Source organism: Vidua macroura, chromosome 3, assembly GCF_024509145.1.
Source record: "Vidua macroura isolate BioBank_ID:100142 chromosome 3, ASM2450914v1, whole genome shotgun sequence".
In the NCBI taxonomy this organism is placed as follows: domain Eukaryota; kingdom Metazoa; phylum Chordata; class Aves; order Passeriformes; family Viduidae; genus Vidua; species Vidua macroura.
Window position 1 is genome coordinate 78,099,142 of NC_071573.1, and position 23,598 is coordinate 78,122,739.

The window sequence follows — 23,598 nt, forward strand, 5'->3', positions numbered from 1 at the left end:
CCTTTAGGGTCCCTTGACTCCAGCCAGCTGAACAAACTGTAGCCCTGGTCTCCCACTATAAACCAGGTACAGATAAAGTGTCACTTCCCAAAGCCAACACACTTACAGGTACCACATTTGCCTCTTCCAGGATGAAAATGTAAAAGGTAAAATTAAGATTCGATTTGCATTTCTGAAAATTATTTCTCAAAAAGCAATGTAATTTTGGATTCAGATGTTTGGGAGTTTTTTTCCCCCCTTTCTGCTATGCACTGGTTCAGCTATCTGGAAATGGAAATAGGAAACTAGGGGTGGTTCTGCTGCTTTTTTATTGTTTGATTGGTTGTTTTTTTTTTTTTTTTTGTTTTTTTTTTTGTTTTGTTGTTGTTGTTCTTGTTGCTGTTGTTATTAGTTTTTGGTTTTTTTTTTAGTAGACTCTGCTGTGCTAGCAGTATTTTCTCATCTTATCAAGTAATCTCTTCTTACAGGTATGCAGACTTCCATAAATTTTCTCTACATAGAGTGAAAGGGCTTGTTAGTTAACTAAGTCCTGCCTCTTAGTTTGAGGAAACAAAAACAATAAAAAAGACTTCAAAAAAGCAAGGACTTTTGGACAGGAAACAGGTGAAAAGGAATCTTTAAAGTATTTCAGATTAACTCCAAAAATAAAAGCAATATAAACCAAGGTGTTTTCTGATTTAACTTATAAAATAAAAATTGGAAATCTGTTGAGTAAATAAATGAAAAATAGAATCCTGCATCTGCAGTCTATCCATCTGTTGCCCTGTCTCCAGCTGCAGCCACCTCTGATGTTTCTGAATGACTTGGAAAAAAAAATAAAGGCAAACAAAGACATGAGCCCGGAGAATACATCTCCCCAGTGCATAAATGAAATCTTTTCTCTTCACTAATCCCCTGAAGTCTTGATAAATTTTGGTTTCAGTGGTTGTCTTAACACAGAGTTCCAGGTGTTATGGGCACTCTTGGGGTTGTGCGTAATTTATTATCCTTTCCCTGGTCCACAGAAAGAGGACATGAATAAAGGATTCATACATTTATAAGCATTAAGATCAGAAAGTACCAAAATAACAATTCCACCTAAGTCTCTGGACCTACTGGATGCAGAATTTGGTCCAGAGGCAGATTAAATTATATCTCATAGAAGGATTTAATTATGTATATCTTTAAAGATCTAAATCCATGTTCAGTCATCCCTGTCCTGTCCTCCCTCCAGCCCTTTTAGGAGACTGTTATTTAGTTTAATTATCCTCTCTGCTAGCAAGATATGACTAACTTCAAGGCCTAATTTGTCTAAGTCTTTGCAATAGATCTTGTCAGGTCTTTGTCAACAAGCTCAAAAAGACCCTGCTATTGGATCTGTTTCCCATGTGTAAGCACCTAGACATGATCAATCCACCTCTCCATCTCCTCTCAGATAAGCTGAAGAGACTGAACTCTTTAAGCCTCACGTAGTACAACTTGTTTTCCAGCTGCCAGATCAAGCCTCCCAAACCTTTCATCTCTGGCACTGTTATTAGGCTGCACCACTACTTTGGAATGTGCAAGAGGTCTTCAAAGGATTTTAGACTGACCATCTGATATTCACACTGAAGCACTGTCTGAGGGGATTTTGATATTTCTTTTGATTCAGATCTTGGCTTTAAGAAGCTGATGGCTTTGGCTGGTTTAGGGCTCAGTAATAGCTTTGCCACAAGCAAGCAGGAGAGCAGCTCACTGCTCTGGAAGGCAGATGTGCCCCCAGGTTTCTCTCTGCTATGCAGAAAATATTCCCAGTACCACTTTTTTACTCCCTCTTCCCAGAAAACATAGCTGTGGATAGATGAGTATAAGGAACAGCTAAGTTCTGTTTACACCTAATAAAATGCATGGTACGAATGAAGAAGAGAATTCAGCAGCCCCCAAGAAGTGTCTGCCTTCTACAGGTTACAAGCTTTAATCAAAAAAAAAAAAAAAAAAAAGAAAAGTACTACAGGGGACAAGAACACAAATGCAGAAATGTGCATACACACATCATTTGATACAAACAAGTGTGATCTAGATCAACAAGTTTCAAAACACGTCCATACCAAATGAGGGTCTCATGCATTTTCAGTGACATTTCAAATCATTCTTTAGGGGGATGTGCCCCAGAGTCCACACATATGGAATGTCATTCCACATTTTTCCACTGATTTATGTGAGTTCTAATCAATTCCTCATTCTATAAGGGTTTAAACTTCCAAAGATATAATTAAATTCACTACTTACTTTGTGCTATCCTCTGACTCCATTTCTAAATGAGATGGGGTGCATTTTAAACTCATTTTACAGGACCTTTAGTCAACTCTAAGCTAATTTACAAGTAAATATTGTATAATTTAGGAAATACTTGACCATATATCCCCCCAAAGTTTTATACACTTTTCAAAGGATGAATAGGTTGTAGTGAGAATAGAAGTGATTGACAGCAATGAAATGCATTATCTGAAAGCTCCTGTACATGTATAGGTTTGCCACTTAATAAAATTAAAACTAGAAAAATAACTAATAAAAGCTAAAAATTAAATCTTGGATCTCATCTCTGATTTTCTCACATCCTCATTGTAAATTTCAAACATTGACAAATGGATCAGCGTGTCCCAAATAAGGGCTACGATTACAGATATTTTATGCAAGGAAACAAAATAGAACATCTCTACACAGACCAGGTCCCTTGCTTGACAAGATTTTAATATACTTCTCACACACACAAACTCACAGTAGCAGCTCAGTGCCATGTTTATTTCCTCACCTCGCAGATGGAGGATGTTTTTTTCACCTTTCACATGATGCAGCACATCCCAAGAGAGATTTAAACCTCTTTTTCCTGGCTCCCATGCTCATTTATCAGGATCTGACTTCATTGTTTTCTAAAGTCACCCCTGAGAAGGCAGTCTGAATATCAATTTGTAATAAACAGCAAGAATTTGTTGCTGTCAAGGTGTCACAGTGCAAAATAATACATGGCTTTCCAGACACATCTGAAGCTTAAGTAACCTACCCAGCAGTCTTCAGCCACAAGGAAAGAAGCACGTGTCACCAGCTCTGCTTCCTGTGTTTGATATCTCTCCCCTCAGCTCTCTCAATGCAATTCGTTGAGGTGCTTATTCTACTTTTTGAAGCACACTGCTGAATCTGAAGTATCCAAACAGCATAATTTGCATGTGAAAACTCAGTACTGATAAAGTAAATGCTTTTTCTGAATAAACTTGTGTTGCTGACACCAAAGCCCCTTTTGGCACAAAGGAATATGCAAAGAGAAAAGGAAATCAGTTCCCCCTTTTTGTCAAGGAGGATCTCACAGTTTGCAAAGTTCTGTCCATTGTTGTCTCACGAGTAGAGGTCCCCAGGTCTGAGCAGCATGAGGTGGGACTGGAGCAGTGCAGGGCAGAGCTGAGGGTTTGTCCCAGCACTAGGTGCAAGACGATCACATGCCCCTAAAACAAACCAAGAACAGAATTCACAGGGGTAGCAATGCAGAGGGTCATACAGTATTTGAGTCCTTTGGGGCTCTTGGTCACTGGCCGTGGCTTGGAAGATAACTTGCACAGCTTTCAGAAAACAGCTGGAGACCTGACCTCCCACTCTTCTTTTAATGAACAAAGGCAAATTTAAGTCCCAAAATCACAGATGAACTCTGCAAGCTTTAGTGTAGGAGTTCTGAGTCATCAGCTTCCAAAGTCTCCCACATACAGCCCTACCTAGTGCTCCAAGTGCTTTATCTTAACTCAGGTTCCATCAATTCCTAATACTATAAATGCAACAAAATAAACATTTGATATGTTTGGTCTCTATAAAGGTTGCAGTTACTTGGCAAACATAATAACAAAGTTAGCTTATTACAGCAGCAGCAACAGCCGCATAACAATTTGCATTCTAGATCCACATCCTCATTTCTTATAACCTTCAGGTGTTCAAAAGAGGTGCCTCATACTGAGCTATTAATTCTTTATTTAGGCACCTTGACTTTAAGTGTACTGAGTACCTCTTGGCTCTGATGAATGTCAAATAACATTCAGATTTAGAAGATTGCATTAAATTCTATTTTTTTTTTTCAGGTTTCTGGGTCTGTCCTTGAAGGAAAGGCAACCTTTTATATATGTTTGTGTATATATCTGCATTGTGCTCAGTAATAACACTAATTTTACCCTTATAATAAAATCAATAATAACAACATTAAAAGGAGCCAGGGGTGTGGTGTTTTAAAAGAAAAACAAACAAACAAACAAACCAGGAGGAGAATGGCCCAACCAGCTATTAAAAAGTTACCAGTGTTTAGGTTTCACAGGAAATATTAAATTTTCTACTGAAAAAAAGCCAGGTTTATTAACAGCTGATTTGCAATACAAACATGCAGAGAGACAGGTGTGCATTTATGTACTTTATCTTTTACACGTCAATATTTGTCAATCACATTAATGTTTACATATTTAACAGTTACTTTGCACTTAATGTTTTCAGACTCAGATTTAAAAATGCAGACCACAATTTTTCTGTTGCATAATGCTTTTATTCCTTTGTTGCACACAAGAAACAGAATAAACTACAGAGTACTGATGTCATGGCTCTACAACAAGCATTGAAGCAGTAAGATTGCACTTTCAGGTGTCTGATGCAGAGAGGAATTCGTCATGTGGATTATTAGTACTTGAACATAAGGATGTGGACAAAAATTTGACACCATTTGGGAGCTAATGTAGCTAGTAGGGGGAAATTCTCAAGGGCTTCAGCACAGGGAAGGAAAATAAATTGCCTGAAGTCACCCAGAGAGCTGTTACAAGGAACAACAGATGAGAACAAAAAGTTGAGTAGGCAACTGAGACAAGTTTGAAGAAAAAGTTTTGGGTTTTTTTATTGGAAATATCTTTTAATTGCCATCTTTTCTGAATCCTGACAAGCAAATTAAGGTGTTCAGGGTAATGGAAGAAAGAAAGAAGGTTTGAAGGAGGATGAGAGGGAGGGAGTGTAAGAAAACACCATTTATCTGAGAGGGACTGAGGTGATGACCAGGTAGCACAGGGTTCAGTGTGGTCTGCATGGAAGATCTCTGAAGGCCTTTGTATTGCTCAGCTCTCAGCCTTGCTTTTTCCTCTTTTTTTTTTCAGAAAACATTCAGGTATTGCTCATTTTTCTTCCATTATGGAGAGTATTTTTTTTTTCCCCGACTCCTTAAACCTGTTCTAAAATAAATACCTTCTTAGATATTTCATTTTAGGTACTGCCAGTTCAAAAGTTGAAGTCTTTTACAAGTTGGGAGTTGAATCCAAGTGTGCAATTAATATAAGGCTCAAATTCTGATTAAGTGACCTGTAATTCACCCTTCTGCCCTCATATTCATTTTCTAAGGATAATTATTAAATAAACATCCCTTTTCAACTGATTATCTTTTGACCCAAATATGATGTAGGGCTTTGGTAACTTTATACTTAAAATGAACTCAAAAAGAAAACAAAATAAAGAACACTGATTTTAATAACATACATTATACCAGCAACATTTCACAGAATTAAAAATTGTAATTTTTGGAAAAGGGTTAGCTTGAAATATATTGTTTAAGCAAAAAGGAGGCTTCTGTCTTACAGAAATAGTACTCTAGGAATAGAGTAGAACTCTACTGTACTTAGGTATATGGCCAAGTCCCAGACATTTAGGATTAGCTTAAAGCACTCTGGCAAGTTCAAAAACCCTCATGGAGTATCAAGACCCACTCAGATCATCATCAGAATAGAAAGAAGAAACTAAAAATCACTGCTCAGGTGGGGAAATAATTTCTTCACCTTGTATTCTTTTTTTTTTTATAAAAAAGAAATGCCAAAGGCTTTCTGAAAAACAGAAAATATGCAATTTCTTTCACAAACATAGATCTATGCTTTGTTTTCTTATTGTTGTTGACAGGATCCTTCATTATGCCCTTAAAGAATCATTTTATGTTTATTTTTACTGTCTATACAGATTTGGAGGCTTGTTTTATGAATTGCCAGAGAGTGATGTCTTTTTTTAATAAAAGTTTATTACACTTTGATTGATTTCTCTGATATTCATTTTGTGCGTCTGTGTTATAGAAACTCATTTTTGTTCTAAAACCCAAATTACTCTAACTAATGTACCAGAGGAGCACCGTAACTGTTAGCAATTGACAAAGCAAAATGTTTCACAGTTTTATTTGACTATGCAGATGCCATGGAAAAACCATCAAGGGCTAGTTTGCCAGGATCCCTATTTATTAATTCATGGAGGTTTGCAAGAATAAGTCATGAGTTTGAAGCAGCACCAATGTCAGAGAGAGCTCAGCCACCTGATCACCTTACCACAAATTAACAAATTACTGTACATCTTGTATGGTGTACAGTATTCAATTCTGTGAAACTGGATGTTAAATGCATCCAATATGCAAGCATTTACAAGCAACAAATATATATATATATTTAAAATATTAACTTACCTTAGCACACAGTTAAGGATACTTCCACTATAAACCAAATATATTCACATTTTCCATAAACTGAAGGTATATGTAAATACTGTTCCTGTGTCTCTGCTGATGTTTGGTAACTTGCTAAACACCAGTAATCTGAGCACAACTCAGAAATACATGGAAGAATGCCATTTTTGAATTTCGTCATTTTGAAACTCTATATTATTTGCCATCATTTGCAATTGTTCTGGATAACATTAAAATTGCATGTGTTTCATCACCTGGTAAGTCAATTTTTTTCTCCCAGCAGAGTCCCTTCTTTAACTCAAGTAATGTTCTTTAAAAGTGTCAATGTCTTTTTAGTGAGGCAGAATGGGATGAAATTAAATCTTTCAATGAAACCTGAGGTGTGTGCTATTCCCTCAGTGCTGGTGCTGCTTCTCATATTGCCTATGGGACAGCTAGATTAGACAAACACACTGAACCTACTCCGTAGAGACTTTTAGGGAATAATCATCAAAACAGTTTTGTCTTGCCTTGTATTGCTTCACCTACTCTCTGAGCAACGTATCACATCTCAATAGAGACTGCAACGACTGATTATTTCACAGCTAGACATTCATGCTCACTGAAGGACATAACTGAGCTGGCAGGCTTCATCTTGAAGAGAAAGAAATTGGCAACATTTGTTCAGCAACCTTTGGTGAACAGTGGTGAGGCAGCGTGACTTCAGCTGCTGAAAGGACAAAGCTGCCAGGCCCTGCTAGCAAGAGATAGGAATAAAGCCATGAAACTAATGAACAGCAGAGGAGCCGGAAAACAAGGTTACCCTGTCCTTCTCCTGTTGAGATTGTCCTGGATTTTAATTCTCTGTCCTGCCTCCTGTGCAGTCAATAGCAGCCATTTCACATGGTTAAAGCAGATTTCTGTACAGATGTGCTGTCCTGAGAAAAGACACAGTGGGCCACCCCGCTGCCTTCTAGTAATGAATATCAGAATTACTCTGGGCAATCTAGATTTGAAGTCAGCTTTTCTTTGGGCAGTGCTTAGGCCATATCATGTTCAGAGGTCCCTTCCAACATAAACTGTGAATCTGCTCCAGTCATGCCCCTCCAGGACTTGGCACCAAGAAATGGAAATGGTGCTGCATTGACCTGTGCTGACCATATTACCATAAAAGTACTCCAGCATCAGGAACGTGGGTTGAAAGCTGGAACTCCTTTTGATTAGAGCTGACATGGATCTGGTCTTCCTTAGAGGGAAAAGACTGTTCTTGATAGCAGTGAGATTGCCATGCTACAGAAAACATATCAGATCAGCCAGTTCACTGTTTTCACCTAGCTTTCTTTCTTTTTCCTTTAGAGGCTCTTGCTTCCATTGCTATTACACCTCATTCCACCTTCATAAGGGAGGTAATACTGGAGATTTAAAACTGGAGGTAAATGCTGGAGACTGCAATTGCTGTAGGTAGTGCATGCCCATGCTGTCATGGGCAGGCACTCCTCTGCTTTCTGGGGCTTCCCAGGCATTCCAGAGCCCTTTTTTTTATCCACCAGCCAGCATTTGATACAGAATCTGGAAATTATTTTGCTGCCAAAAGTGTACAAGGGAGGTGGGAGACAATCTGTCAGCTTCTGCTAGAGTAAACACAAAGAACCATTCTCTCATCTAGTAAAACAATAAGATTAGTCCTTTTATCATTATTTTTTTTTCTCTCCTTCACTGCTTTGTAAACACTGCTTGTATGACTTTGCCTCTTATCGTCTGCAAACTGAGTCTGCTTTTGTTGAAGCAGTGTCAATCACAAGGGTTTTCCTGCTCATATACTTAGCGATATGACTGATTGAAAAAGAAGACAGGCTTTCATTTGGGTCTGCAATATGTGACATAGTCACTGTTGGAAATATAAGGCAGGGGAAGAAAACAAAGGGAACAGTTTGGTAAAATATAACTCAAATTCCACTTGCTCTGTCAAAGAGATTAAGATTAAACTGAAGGAGGTCAAAGCTATTAACATTTAGACTACAGGGTATATAAGAAGTTAGTGTCTCATTAGATATTGGCTTTCTAATTGGAGAGAAGCTTGTTTCTAATTCTTTATGTAAACACCAGCATTAGCAAAAGTTTGGGTGGTCTCAACATTGTAACCCAGTGGACATATTTGATCCACATCAATCTGAAAAAAAAAAGTCCTCGATTACCAAGCTTGCATTTAAATTGTAAATATGTCTCTTGATTCCTTTTTGCCAACTGTGACAGCATTTGCAAAGGGAAAAATTCACAGTGATACTCTGGGGCTGCTTTAAATTTGTTTTCCCAAATGCCAAATTCTCCTTCACACCATACACTTAGTTGCAATCTTTTTTATGTTCAGCTCTTTGGACCAAGCAAGAAGATTACTGCAGCCACCAGGAAGGAGCACAGACATGACTTGACTGTTAATTAATTCCCACAGCAAGAATGACTCTTACACAGGTCAGATTATTTATGGACTATCTTTTGCATTTTCAAATCACTTTATTCTCTGATTTTATGGTGCTCTCTACTGCTTCTTGTCCTAAATCCAATGGCAAGTTAAACAAGGGAAAGTAAATTAGATATCAGCCAGCAGGGTTAGTCATTGGAAGGTGATTTGGTTAAAGGTTTAGTTGCACTGCCTCAAACAATACCTCATGACTGTGTTTTAGCAGGTATCAAGCAGATCTGGTATGGTGGGCTGACCCTGGTTAGATGTCAGGTGCCCACCAAGCCTGACACTCCCCTTGTCAACAGGATGGGGGGAATAAAATAAGATGAAAAATCACCTCATGGATCAAGACAAAGTCAGTTTAATAAAGCAAATGCCATGCACGTAAGCAAAGGACAACAAAATATTTATTCTCTATTTCCCATGAGCAGGCAATGACCAGCCACTTCCTGGGAAGTAGGACTTCAGTATACATAGTGTTTGCTTTGGAAGACAAGTGTAATAACAAATGCTCCCTCTCCTCTTTCCTCTCAACTTTTATTGCTGAGCAGGCATCACATGGTATGATATATCCCTCTGGTCAGTTTGACTCAGCTGTCCCTTCCTAAAATCTTTCCCACCCCTAACCTATTGGTCAGGGAAGAATGTTCACAGAATTGCAGAATCACTAGGCTGGAAGAGACCTTTAAGATCATCGAGTTCAACCCATGCCCTAACACGTCAACTAAACCATGGCACTGAGTGCCACATCCAATCTTTTTTGAAACACATCCAGGCATGGTGAATCCACTGCCTCCCTGGGCAGACAATTCCAGTACTTTATCATTCTTCCTGTAAAAAACTTTTTCCTAAAACAAGTCGGATAAACTTGATGCTGTCTGTTGGACAGACTTCATGCTGTGTGAGCCAAACCACTGGTGTCTATTCTCAACACCTTTCTAGCAAGCAATACAAAGCACAGAACTGTGAGGGTTGCTGTTGGGGAAATTAACTCACCCAAACTCAATACACCTGATAATCTCCCACTGCATTAGCATATTTTCTGAGGATTAACATATTTTGATTTGGTATGCAAGCAGCATAACCAGCAATCTCACACAGGGGGATGGATGAGTGCAGGAAGAGTGAGCTTGTGGCCTCCTCCTCGTACACTCTGCCATTATTCCCAGTGTGATCTGCCAGAGCTTCATATCTTTCCACAGGTTGTACTGCTACAGGGGGATAGGCAAACATTCAGAGGAAAAGGATCATGCAAAGTTTGAACTGGAAATAATCGTTAGAAATTTATTCTGGCTATTCTGCTAAAATTTGAGCCATAAGTTTTTTTTCTCCCACAAAAGTGTGGAAGCTGGGAAAAGCTGTGTTCAGTGATCTGTACCACAGAAAGACCATGACTGTGAACCTTCCTGATCCACTGGCCAGTCTGTGTCATCCACTTAGTGTGATTTCTTGCATCACCAGAGGAAGTCCTACATCTAAAACTGCAGTTTAATCATCACCATTTTGCAGTGATTAAATACAGTTCCTTGCTCAAGCAGCTACAACCCAGGGCCTCCTACAAACCTCTTTGAGCATAGAGGGCAGCCCCTCAGAGTGACACACTTAATAGCGCTATCGCCTCAGCTTTTAAAACCTGTTGCAGTCCTTTGATATGAGGAAGGCAGTGTGTATGAAATTCTCACCTGCCCTTTGGAGCACAGCCTCACTGACTACAGTGATGGTCATCAAAGCTTTTCAGGCCCAATTGCCTACAAGTTACATGTGGCTGTCACCTGACACTGTTTTATCTTTTCACCTACCACTGGTTCATCACTCCGTGCCTACTGACACAACAATATTGCCACCACGAAAATCATTACTAGTCTGCCCAGTTCTCATTTGGCCAGATGCTTGTGAAAGCAGGAGAGTGTCACATTACTATCTCATTAGTTAATCCAGTTGGCAATGCTGAGCACACTAGCCTTCTAATGGAAGAGATGGTACAAAAATTTTCAGGGAGAATAGTTTTCTTCAAACAGATCAGCAGAAGCCTGTTAGTTTGGAAGGAGCAGGACAGTTTATGTTCAGCTTTTTGAAAGAAGTAAAAATAAAATGTGGCACAGTGACAAGTATTCATGAAATGTTTGGCACTAGAGAGCCTACATTTTTCATCAAAAAAGTAATTTCACAAATCTCCATTCTCCAAGAGATGCATTTGCCTCAGCATTTAGAGGCCACAGAAGAGTATCTTTTTATTGTTATTAATTATAGTGACAGTCCTGAAGGAAAAAGGTAATTTTATGAAAATCAGAGGGTTTCGAAGAGAAATACGTTTTTGACAATGTAAATCGACTAATTCTGTTGAACATAGATTTAATTTGAAAGATGAAATCATAACTGCAAAAAAATATAATAGGGTTTCAAATTAAAAAATATACAAGTGTATTTCAAATGTTTAACATAAACAAACCAAAGATGAACAGAATCATAAGTGAGGTAGCTTCAAAGCGTTCTAAAAAAGCCCTAGCAGGAAACAAATACAAAGAACACACTGTAAATGAGAGCATCTTGCCTATCTCAGGGCACAAAGCTGGCTGTCATTTCTAACTTAGTCTGTTAACAGCAACAATACAGCATCAGATCCTAGAACCACCAAAATTAGCAGTGTCTCCCACTCAAGAACCAGTTTCCTGGTTTCTAGGGCACATGTGATACTGAAGCCTGACTCCCTAATCCACCTTACCATCTGGCAGTCTATTGGTGAGAGCAACAAGAAAGCATGAAAAGATGAGACAGGCGCTGTGCCCTTTTTAAAATATCACTTGGGGTGGAACTGTTAAACACATTCCACTTGCTATCTATTCCTTTTCCTTGGGAAAGATTCTTTGAGGAGCCAGTTCTCTCCTACTAAATTCCATCTGGTCATGAAAATAGGGCAGAAGAAATATGATAAAACTAGGAAATAGGCTCAAAGGCATAAGTAATTCTTAGTCTGTAGATTGGTGTGTTGCAAAAGAGGTACAAAAAAGTATGGGTGTGCATTGTGTGTGCATTATTAATGTCTTCTGCAAGTAATTATCAGAAGAAGAGGGAAAACTATCTGCTTAAGTAAGTATCCATAAAACAAGAAGAAAAATAAACAATGCAGTGTCAGCACTTCAATATGAATAGCGTGGTTTGGAGTTTTCATGCCATCAAATTAATATATCCTTGGAATAAGCCATAAATTAGAAGTTCCTTAAAAAATGCTGCATCCAATGCTTTTGGAATGCTATATCACATTTTATCCTTATAGATGAAAATAAAATATCATAGACATAGACCTAAGGAATCAGCAGTAGTTTAGATAAAAGTGATCATGATTTGCTTCTGTTTGTTATATATAATCAGAATTAAGTCTGGACCAGTTATATGTATATTTGATCGATTGCAAGAGTCAATTTTGCAAAGCTGAAAACAATTATGAGCTAAATCACTTGGGAGAAAGAAATTAGACAGGAAATGTGGATAATAACTGGAAAGTGTTTAAAAACATTTTACCAGAGGTTTAAAAAAAAGAGTCAAAGCTGAAATAAATGTTGACTTGCATAAAAGTGAAACAGTTATGTAAATCAAAATAATTACACCAAAAAAAAACCCCATGACATTTATTAGAATATGAATTAGACAGAAGATAAGAACTAAAGAAAATTAATAAGGATGGAAGCAAGAAGTAAGGTTTTTCATCAGAGTTAAGGATAACAAGAAAGATTTGTGGTCTTGACCACACACAACTGTAGCCATCTTAAAAATATATGCAAAAATTTGTATATTCTGTAAATAAATCTGATCTCTCTTCGAAGGAAAAAAACAGACAAAATCACTTCTGCTGTAAGAGGACAATGCAATGCTGTTCATTCCAGTAAATCAGAAGACTGTTAAATAGCAATTTAAATCAGTAGACCTGCATGATTTACAACCAAGAGGTTTAAAAAAGCTGGCTGAAGAAAATTCCAAACCATGGATATTGCTTTTTGCTAAGTCTGAGAACACTGGAGATATTCCAAGAAGGATAGGGGCTAAAAAGGGAAAAGTGCAAATATCACACAAGTTTTATTTTTTTAAGTTACACCTGTAACCCAGGTGATTGAAGCCCTTTCAGCCTGAGCTGAAAGGACAAAATAATGTAAAAGCTAATAGAGGGCTAGGGGTGTGTATGCAATTAACCCTAAGCAAAATGGTTTAGCAGAAACAAGTTCTCATAAGCCTTCCTGAAAAACTCAGCATATTTACTAGCCTTAGGAAGCAAAAAAAGGGCAAATGTTGCCAGGCATATAAAAGACAAGGTGGGCCAGCAAATTGAAGTCCTTCGAAGTCTGCAAAGAATCTGTGAACAGAAGTAACAAACAGCACTGGCATCAGAAAAGTCAGTGTCTGTCAGAGCCCATACAGGTGTGAATAACCTTCCACATAGAATAAAGCACATTTGAAAAGTGGATCCTTTATCTTTTGTAGCCATACTTTTTAAGCCCCCAAAATTTAGCAGTTTTTGTAAACCTGTCTCTTAATTTCAAATATCTTCTTTTCCAAACTGATATTCAGGCAAGGTTTTTCTGGCCCAGATGCGGGGGAGAAAGTCTTCAATGAATCTGGTACTGTTTACTGAGGGTCACTCAGCACAAAGATGTTTTCTGTATTAGTACAATTCTGGAACGGTGAACTAACTCTCAACCAGGTAACACAGTGAATAATTGGTACAACTTGCTAACTGGTTAGGGTTAACTATGTGTAACATCTCCATTGATTTATGACTGTCAGGGTCACAGGTTACTTAGATTGTTCAATTTAGCACTTTTCCTCAGCTTTCAATTGAACATTTTGAACCAGGTGTTCAATGGATTGATCGATACAAAGTACAATAGGTCTCTGCACCAGTCCATAAACAAAGCTGATTTTTATAGCCTTGGTGTGATTTAAACCTTTAACACTTTAAAACATTCTGCAGCACTCTTGCCATGTAAGCATATGTTTCTCTTCACTTTCCTTAATTGACATCAGATTGTGACTTAGCAACACGCAGGGCAATGAAAGCTGCTGTGTGCCTGGAGGGCCTGATCCTGCAAATGTGTGTGCCTGACACTGCATGCAGGTAAGTAACTCCTTTGATCCCAGTGAGGCTATTCACATATATAACCCTGCTAAGGGGAATTAGTTGTAAGGCAAGGACTGACATTTGAATATTGAGCTTTGTGGGTAGGGAGAGCTTTCCTAGCACTCAGAGGCCAGGGGGAAAGGCAAATCTCATTTGCTGTATGTGACTTACATAACTTGCACGATTTCTCCCTGTCAGGTTCCCTCCCCCCATAAAAACAGACTCATATGTTCACCTTTGCAGCCTGCCCCCCACCTTGTGACTGTACATATCACATGCAATTTTGTAGGGGCTCATGTTCACCTGCCAACTGAATTTGACACCTGGTTCAGAGAGGAAAAGCCAAAACATCAGGAGAGAATTGAAATGCAGATGCAAACCTCGGGGGTCCTCAGTCTGTAGACCCTTTACTGGATGCCAAACTCTGGGTCTGCACCACAGCGCTTGAGTGAACACACCAGATAGGTCATTCCCCATTGCAGGATTTGGCCCAGGTTTTACTCCTTAAATTAGCAAAAGCTAGGGTTTCAAAGGTTTGGAGAATGAAGACCTTGAATCAGGTTTTGGGAAAGACCTCACTCTCAGTGAGTGCTGCTTGGAGTACAGATGGCAGAGCAAGGAAGACTCTTCAGTTCTGAATCCAAGGTTGCTCTCATGAGGGAGCTGAAAAGGAAAGGGCTGCTCCCACTTTCTTTCCTCGGCACATGTCACTGACCTGCCGTTCACACATACACACCCATCACATTGCTCCTGAGTAAGTGCTGCTTGTTTGGCTGACCTTCGCTGGAGATTTCTCTAGTACAGAGAGAGCCTGTCTGAGTAAATATCCCTCAGGCATGTGGAAAATGGGTAGGGATAACAGATGAAGTCAACACATGGAAGAATTTACTGTCTTACCCGGAGGTAAGAAGCAGATCCTCCTTAAGTACTTAAACAACTACAAATGTTTTCAACTCAGTGTTGGTATAAAATAATAATGAAAATAACCAGTCCTCCTTTCTTTTAAAAAGGACAACTACAAATGTTTTCAACTCAGTGTTGGTATAAAATAATAATGAAAATAACCAGTCCTCCTTTCTTTTAAAAAGTGGGAAGAGAAGTGGAGGGAAGGGATAGGGGGCAGAGGGAGCTGAATGGGGAGGAGAATGGGAAGAGAAAAAAAAAGGTTAGATCTCTGAGCTATCACCACAATCCAGCTTTCATTTCACACACTAAAAAGGCACAGAAAATGTGAAACAGTCGCAAAAGTCTTAAAGAGCAAATTAAATGACTACCACAGACCAGGATCTTTTAGTATCTGTTGAGCTGTGTCACAGACTACACATATTTTTGCATCTAACGCAGCTTTAAATAGTATACATAAATGCATGTCATTGAGCAGTGACAGGAGAATCAGGCAAGTACTTTTACTTTAAAAATATCTTCCTTCTGTGTTGCTGTTTCACCTTGAAAAATTGCCATATTCAGCATCCCAGACCCTGGACCCTGAGCACCTTCCTTTGACATCGATCCCAGTGGATCAGCCTCTTTGAGCCTAGCAGAAGTGTTTGAGAAGAGGTCAAGTTTGGCCTCAAGAAGAGTGTATTTTGAATCAGCTCTCTTATGTTCTTACTCTATCAAAACCTGTGAAAAGGAAATGAATCATGTTTGGATTTCTGCAAAAAGTTGGGGATTATGCAAACTATTTCCTGATACATTATAAGGAGAAATGCTTGTTTTCATAAATAATGTATTTATCTAAAACTGTAGCCAAATAAAAGGCTCCCATTCCTTAGCAGTTAGATACAGAAACTGCCATAATTTTAAAAACTGCAAATGAAAAAGTAACTTCTTTTATGAAGCTACCCTCATAAAATAGATCTTGTTACAAGAAGAAGTTGCTGTAAAATAGAAACATCACTAAGAGCAGAACTGTGTATGTCTGGAATGAGATTTTACCTTAAATGATATTCAGTAAATGAAAAGACTCATTAAATATATTACAAGCTATTACTAGAACAACCCATCCAAGTATTTTTTATTGCCATCTTCTTTTACAAACTCATTGAAAATTTTGAGAGAAGGAGGCCAGAAAATCAAGAAACAGCTAGTCTCATAAGGAATGCACATATTTTTACTGATGATTTCAAGGCCAGTACAGCTGCCACCAGTGACGTGGGTGAGGTCCAGTGTTGCCCCTCAGGCACTGTAGAACTGGACAGCTGAGTCACAATGAATCCTTGTGACACTGATGTTCACTTTATCAGAAAAGGAGAGAGAGTCTGATGATGGTTTAGCCATTTTATTGTTTCCAGTGTCCAAATCTTAACTTGCTTGGAGCAAGTGAGGATGCTTCTTCTAGAGCTACATTTGCACCCGTGCAGTGTTTGTATAGTGTTTAGCACAGCGGGCTGCTCTTCAGCTCTTAGAGATCAAAGACACTACAGTTCTGCTACTAATTATGATGAGCATGGATATGTTGGTTTTCACTCAGGAAAAGGTTGCTAGATTGTCATTGAGAAGTTACAGATGGAAAAAAAGAAAAATTGAATGGAATCATAAAATATAGAATATGCTGAGTTGGAAGGAACACACAAAGATAATTGAAGACCAATTCCTGGCTCTGCACGAGACACCCCAAGAATCATACTACATGCCTCAGAGCATTGTTTAAACGCTTCTTGAACTCTGTCAGGCTTAGGGCTGTGACCATGTCCCTCAGGACCCTGCTCCAGTGCCCAACCTCCCTCTGCGTGAAGAACCTTTTCCCAATATCCAGCCTAAACCTCCCTGACACAGCTTCAAGACATTCCCTCGGGTCCTGTCATTGGTCACCAGAGGAGACATCAGTGCCTGTCCCTCTGCTTCCCCTCCTCAGGAAGCTGTAGACTGCAATAAGGTCTCCACCTTCTCCACTCAGAATATCTCTCTGACAGAAAGTTGTCCAGCCATATATCTGCTAAACAGCTTGTAGATAAAAGTAGTGTATAATTAGAGTCACTGGCATTTTGGTTATTTTTAAGTACAGGATTTACCCGAAAATAACCATACATATCTTGCATTGCAGTGTTTTAATTTTAAATTAACTTTTAAAATAAAAATCACTGTAATAAAATATAAGAAGGTTTTTTTTTTTTTTTGGTGCACAGACAGTTGCACATGAAAATTATTTATAAACAATTTACACCATTTGACAATCCTATTCTTGATCAAAAATAGAGTAATGATATTTACTAATTTAAAAATTCAGAAACCAGGCCCTTTGAAAACTTTTGTACAAACAACTTCAGATCCCCAATTTCTAATAGTTGTTTATGAAGTTCATGAAATTAGTTTTTTATTTTTCAGCCATATCCCTAAAAGATCCCCAAACTATTAAACAAATGTTAGGCTGACCTGTGTCCAGACGACAACTGTGAAGTTCTGCAAAAATGGTCTTTTTGAAACTCTTCATTATTAGGGCACCTCTGATAAAAAAATATCTGCCCTGCAATACCTCAAATCTATTAATGTCTGTTATAAATTTCCCCTTTCTGCACTGGAATGAAAGACCAGAACTGCACTTCAAGGAATTGAATTCCATAGCCAGGTAGCTTAATTTGCCAATCCATTTCATCCATAAAACATAGCCTACACACATGGATCACATTAGAGGGAATTCAAAGGTGAATGAAAAAGAGCAGCTGAGTGAATAAGGAACAGAGGATGCAGCAAATCTGTTCCTGCAAAACATTTTCTAAACAAGTACCAAAAATCTTAAAATTAAACCACCACTATACCAAATGGTGACAAATGGTCTCAGTCAGATACAAAATGACCCATATTCAACCATAAGCAAGGCCAGACCTCTTGAAACTGAGTGTTACAGAAAGGTCTCAGTTCCAGAAAAACACCAGTGGCTTGTTAAACAAAATGAAACATTAGCATTTAGACATAGACAAAACAGCCTGGGATGTAAACCTGCCCTAAGTTCATGGCAGCTTCAGACAGAAAACACACAAAGAGATGAAGAGCCTATTTTAATTACTCACCAGAAAGCTGAAAGAACAAAGTAACTCGCTTTATAATGGCATTTTCTGGAAATAAAATATTCCCAATTCAAAGAACAGCTGAAGAAAAAATTCAAGACAACTTCAGTTAGAAAAATCACAGTTACTACTTTATAAATGGCATTTAAATGGTGTATTCAGAAGGTATTCCTAGGAAGAGTGCATCTGCCAGTAAACTATTCCAGGTCATCTGTAGAGCACTGGTCAAACACAAGAGCCACAAACTTGCTGAAGCCAGATCAGCCTTTTATTAAGAGAAGGACCTTTTTGCGAACTGTAAAGCAAATTAATAGATTTGGTTTCAGGTAAGACTATCTTAACCCTTGTTTCCCACATTGCCTCCTGCAGTGGAAATGTTACCTTGTCATATATACAGTGCAGAGAGCTTCAGGATGGTAATGAATATCAAGCCAACATTTCTCTTAGTGGCCAGTTTTCTAAATGTGGGCAGGCAATCATATGCACATGCACTAATCAAGCTTCCCTCTTTCCACAGGAGGCTGCTTAAAGAGATATATGGTAGTAGGATTTGTGCTATGTTGCTCAGGGAATAGGGAACAGATGGAGAAAATTTAATTCCCAGGGCCTATGGCTGCTAGGGGATTCCCTTGTGCCACTTAAGTCTTTGAAGCAAAAAGAAAGAAAGTTTCTCAAACCACAAAAAGAAAATTTTACTCCCCACTAACTTGTCTATTTATTTTAAAAACTCTTTCAGCAGAGAAAACATTTCTCTGCAGCAGATATAACAGCTGCCTCAAATCCATGGAGCAATCCCATGGTGTACACTTATGGCTGTCCTGCCAATTTCCTTTTTAACTAAACCACAAAATGATGGGATGCCAGCCACAAGAGAGCATATTATTCTGATGTTCAGCACTTACGTGTGGAGAATATTAACGGAACCCTTTTTTTGATTAATTGGACCTTTTAATGCCATTAGGGAAAGGGTTAGGTTATAGTTTCCTACTGAGTGGGACAGGCAAGTGGCACAAAGGGCTTATAAATCACCCAGCTCACAGGGGCTTCAGCAGCCGTGTAAATATACAGATGTGGACAAAATAAAAGTTAATTGTGTCGTTAGTCACATGAACAGAAACACATAGACAAGTGTTACTTTGAAGAAAACAAGCTAATTTTAGTCATGGTAAATTCAGTTATTATTGATGACAATTGGCTGCTGGATTGAAGCCTCTCAGGGTGCTCAGTCAGAATCCAGGAAAGCCAACAGGACTTGGTAACATAGCACAGAAGTCACCAGCACGAAGGTGTCAGACAAGTGTGGCTGTCACCAGGCAATGTGGTAATGCCTAGGACATAGCAGTCCACTCTGAGAAGCCTCCTGCCAGGGAGTGCTGCTTGTTTATTGCACTTGGAGCAACCGAAAATGCAAGTATTGAGGATGCTGCCAGGAGAGGACTGAAGACAAGTCAACAGGAACCAAATTCTTGTCCTTTTTAATGCCATGGGGTCTGCTTCCCTTCTCTCCTCTGGCCTCTAATTTCCAGTCCATCTCTAAGAGAATAAATGAAGATAATATTTAACCTGCAATTTAAGCCATGGCAGAAGAAAAAGTGACCAAAGTAGTGCTGGGGATCTTTTGGCTAACAGAGCAGTTAGCTGCTCTTTTGTTGACTCAGCTTAAAAGCGTGAAAAATGTATTTATTTTAGGAAAACATCAAAGGACCATCCTTCCAACCCTGACTATAGCCTCTAGGTACTTGTGGTGATTACTGCAATAGCAGCTCTTTTTTGATCTGACTGAGTCAATAACTATAAACTTACTCCTTGGAATAGGAGTCTAGCTTCTTTGGTCTTTCCTCTTCCATCTCACCCTGTCAGAGAGTGGAAAGCAGTTGCATCCCTGAAATTAAAGTCCTTACAAAGACTAATTTATTTGCAGGTTTCAGGTCCCAGTGTGGAGCTGGAATGGGTTGAAGGGGGATTTAATTGTGTTATAAGTATCCCTGCCGGAGGAGGAATCTGGAAAATTACATAGCATTAAGATGTAATCTCCCCTCTATCTTTTGACCTCCACCTTCTCACTTCACCTGCTCTAGTCCCTCAGAAAGTGGCTGGCCCAGCTGAAGGAGGGTGTTTGCAGGCTGCATCAATGCAAGAATGTGAATTGTATTTACAACTCCTTTGTGGAAAGCTACTTCGAGGTGCTCCCTGAATTTGCAGCAAAATTTCACCCTACACATGGCCTCCTCACCAAAGTTCCTCCACCAAAGTTCAGTGGCTTAAACTGTTGGTTTCCACCAAAACTAGTGCAAACCCCAACTTGTGGCATAGCATCTTCCAGCTGCAAGTGGGGAGAGTGCTGACACACATCCTGTGAGGTCCTGCACGCTCTCCCTTCACCCACCCTTGTGTCCTAAACCCACAGCAGACAGTCCAATGCCTGGCACTGAGGGCATGCAGCCCCATCCCACCCTGCACAAAGCAGCAAAGGTCAGGGACAAGGAGATGATCCTCTTGGGGAGAATCTAGGCAAACATTTCATGCAAGGAAGCATGCAGCATTTAACCTTATGGCTGTCTCTGTGCAGAGATCAAATTGTCCCTTCTCTGGCAGAGCCTAGCACAGGGGCATCCCCAGGCTACAGGGACGATCTGGGCTCAGGAAAGAGGGACTGTGGCCTCAAGAGAGGGGGTAAGAGGTGAAAGCTGCTTGGCTCCTTCTCTTACATGCTGCCCCAATGCACAGGAAAATTAACTTGCACCAGAAAAAGGCACGTGAAAAAGGAGAAATACAAATTACATTTTCATTTCACAAAAGAGGAGGGAGAGGCAGGACAAACTATGCTGCTCTCAGGTCCAATTCCTTTCATGTATACTTCCTGGGGCAATGCAGTTATGTGCCTACTGAATAACTCAGTCTAGCTCCAGGTAAGCAGTCATTAGTTTTCTTGGGAAAACTAGCAGTAAGATACAAAAAGCTCTAGCAGTAAGATACAAAAAGCGGGTAAATTTATTCACTCCTCAGTGCTGAAGTATATATATAGAGACATGTGTAGATAATGCACATAAAATACAGATACAGGGGTACACATACACATAGAGCTTAATAAAAATAGATCTGGTACTGCTTTCTGTAGGGTTGGAATGGAAAGAAAGAAAAAGAGGGGGGACATACGAATTAATAAGATCAGGCATAATTGCCATGAATAAATGTTAATGCATAGGGATGAACTTTTATTTTTACTTTATACATATTAATAGGCTGCCTCTTTGTGAAAGAGTGACATCAGACATTGATAAATTTGACAGAAGTGAAAGGAAAAAATGGTTGCACTATTAGGAACATTCCTGAGGTGGTGTTGAATGGTGGCTTTGATATATCAGCCTTCAGTCTCTGAGCACATTCGTATTAACTTGTGTGTACATCCAGAATTCAAATGAGCTGCTCCTTTAGATGCTGCCTTTTAGCAGCAGTCCCACCAGACAGACTGGAATCAAACCTACAGTTTCAGAATGTGGTATAGTATAATTTTCTCAGTACAGTGCCTCAGTGCCTCTCAGTGCCTGCTGACTCTCTCAGAAGATTAGAGGAAGAGGAAGCATATAGCAGGTCGTTAAAGAGCCACACAAGGCTGAAGAGTGAAAAAAATCTTCAATGAACACACTGCTCCAAGTACACTCTCCTATGCCAGGAGATCTATGCAAGGCTGTTTTTATAATATTGCTGAAAACAGAGAGATGACCAATTCCTTGGCATGTATTCATTTAAAGACAAGTGAGGGCTAACCACTGATGTCTGAATGCCGCAAAAATATCTGAACATTGGTGCATTGCCAAACATGGATGCTCTTTACAACCCTTCAGGAAACCTCTGAGAAAACAGTGCTACACCTGCAAGATATGTATTTGTCTGGAAACATCATACCAGTACAGTAAGTGTCTGAGAATCTTACGGTAAAGCCAGCATACACAGGTGCATCACATGGCTTAGGATTCACAGTGAGCCTAGGAATAAATAAAAAGCTGAATCCATGCATCTTTTTCTCATTACTCCATTGCTTTTAAAAACTAGACATCAGGAGGGTGGAATTTTAAGATGTGAGTTAAAACTACTGACACATACTTCTGAGCAGCTTCAAACCAAAGGGAAGAAAAAAAAAAAAAAAAACAGGAAAATATTTGGGAAGTGGAAAAGGAGGCAGCCATGGAAAATGAATGTATAAGGAGAAAAAACAGAGATGAGTGAATGTGTGCTAGATTATAGTCATTAGTTTATTAGAAAATTTTGGGTTGAAATCTGGTTTTATAGAAATTTGGGCTATTCAGTGAGATTTCTGTTATAATGTCTGCTTCCAAAAGACAACAGGAAAAGCAAAATTCTTTTTAAAAAGTAAAGTATTGAATAACCATTTTCCCTTCCTTTTCCTCATTAGCATGCAAGTACTCTCTTCGGAGACAGATACAGAAATTAGAAATAAATATTCACCTTTCTGTTCATCACATAGGAAAACACAATTAAGTTTTTATCCATTTTTTATCTAGTTTCATACAACAGTTAAAAATATTGAGGTTTTTTGTCTTTAAAAATATCAGTCTCCTTTTGGTAAGCAAATGTAGGACATCATCTGTATTTTTACTTTTTTTTTTTTTTCAGATGTCAACCATAAGACTGCTGGAAAATTAATTAGCCTGTATAGCCAAGATTATGAGTAGAAAACTAGTAACAAACATAAGCTCTTCTATGCAAAAAAAACAAGCATTTGAATCTATTCAAGACAAACAGTTTTTATCAGACCTACTGTATATTTGAATCTCTCAATGCCTAGTATCACAGCATGCCTAGTAGTTAAAGATAATTAAAGTAATAATACACCTGTTAACTGTGGAGATATTGTGCCTAGCATCAGACAGCTTAGAATTACTAAAACAAACTGGCTGAATGGTTGAGGATGCAGTTTGCATGTTCCTGCTGGCTAAGAGAAGCCTCACACCCTCGTCCTGTTATCAGTGAAATAAGGCAAGAGTCCTTCTATTTCAGAGCAGAGGCCACAGCCTAACAGACCAACCATCTTACTGATCATTTTCTTCTTCATAATCAGGTGAACCAATTTCCCTCTTTTTTACCTGCCAGAAACAAGTGGGTTTTTATTAATATCTCTCTTAAAAGTACTCCAACTGCTTACTTGTTCTCTAAATTGCTGCTAAGAGCTTAATACATCTTTTACTTTCTCTTAAAGAAGCAAGCCTCTTCAAGATGGGACCTGAGTTTTCCCTCACCCCACATTTTCAGCATAGTCAACATCAGCACTTTAAGCAAGTATCACTGTCTAAAGATCAGATTGCTTCTGCATGACAGAAGTGTTTAAATACTGTGCTGCTATTCAGCAAAAAATATATTCAAAGACCATAGATAAGCAGAAAGACATTATTTAAGAGGTCCTGTTTCTAGAAAGCAATATGCTTACTGTAAGGAGAGAGGTGTTTTATTTAACTGGCAATGACCACTCTTGCTCTGAGCTGGCAATAACCTGCAACAACAAATACATCCAAGTGTTTTATTCATCCGTGGATACTCATTTTCCTCCTCCTGCAGATACATT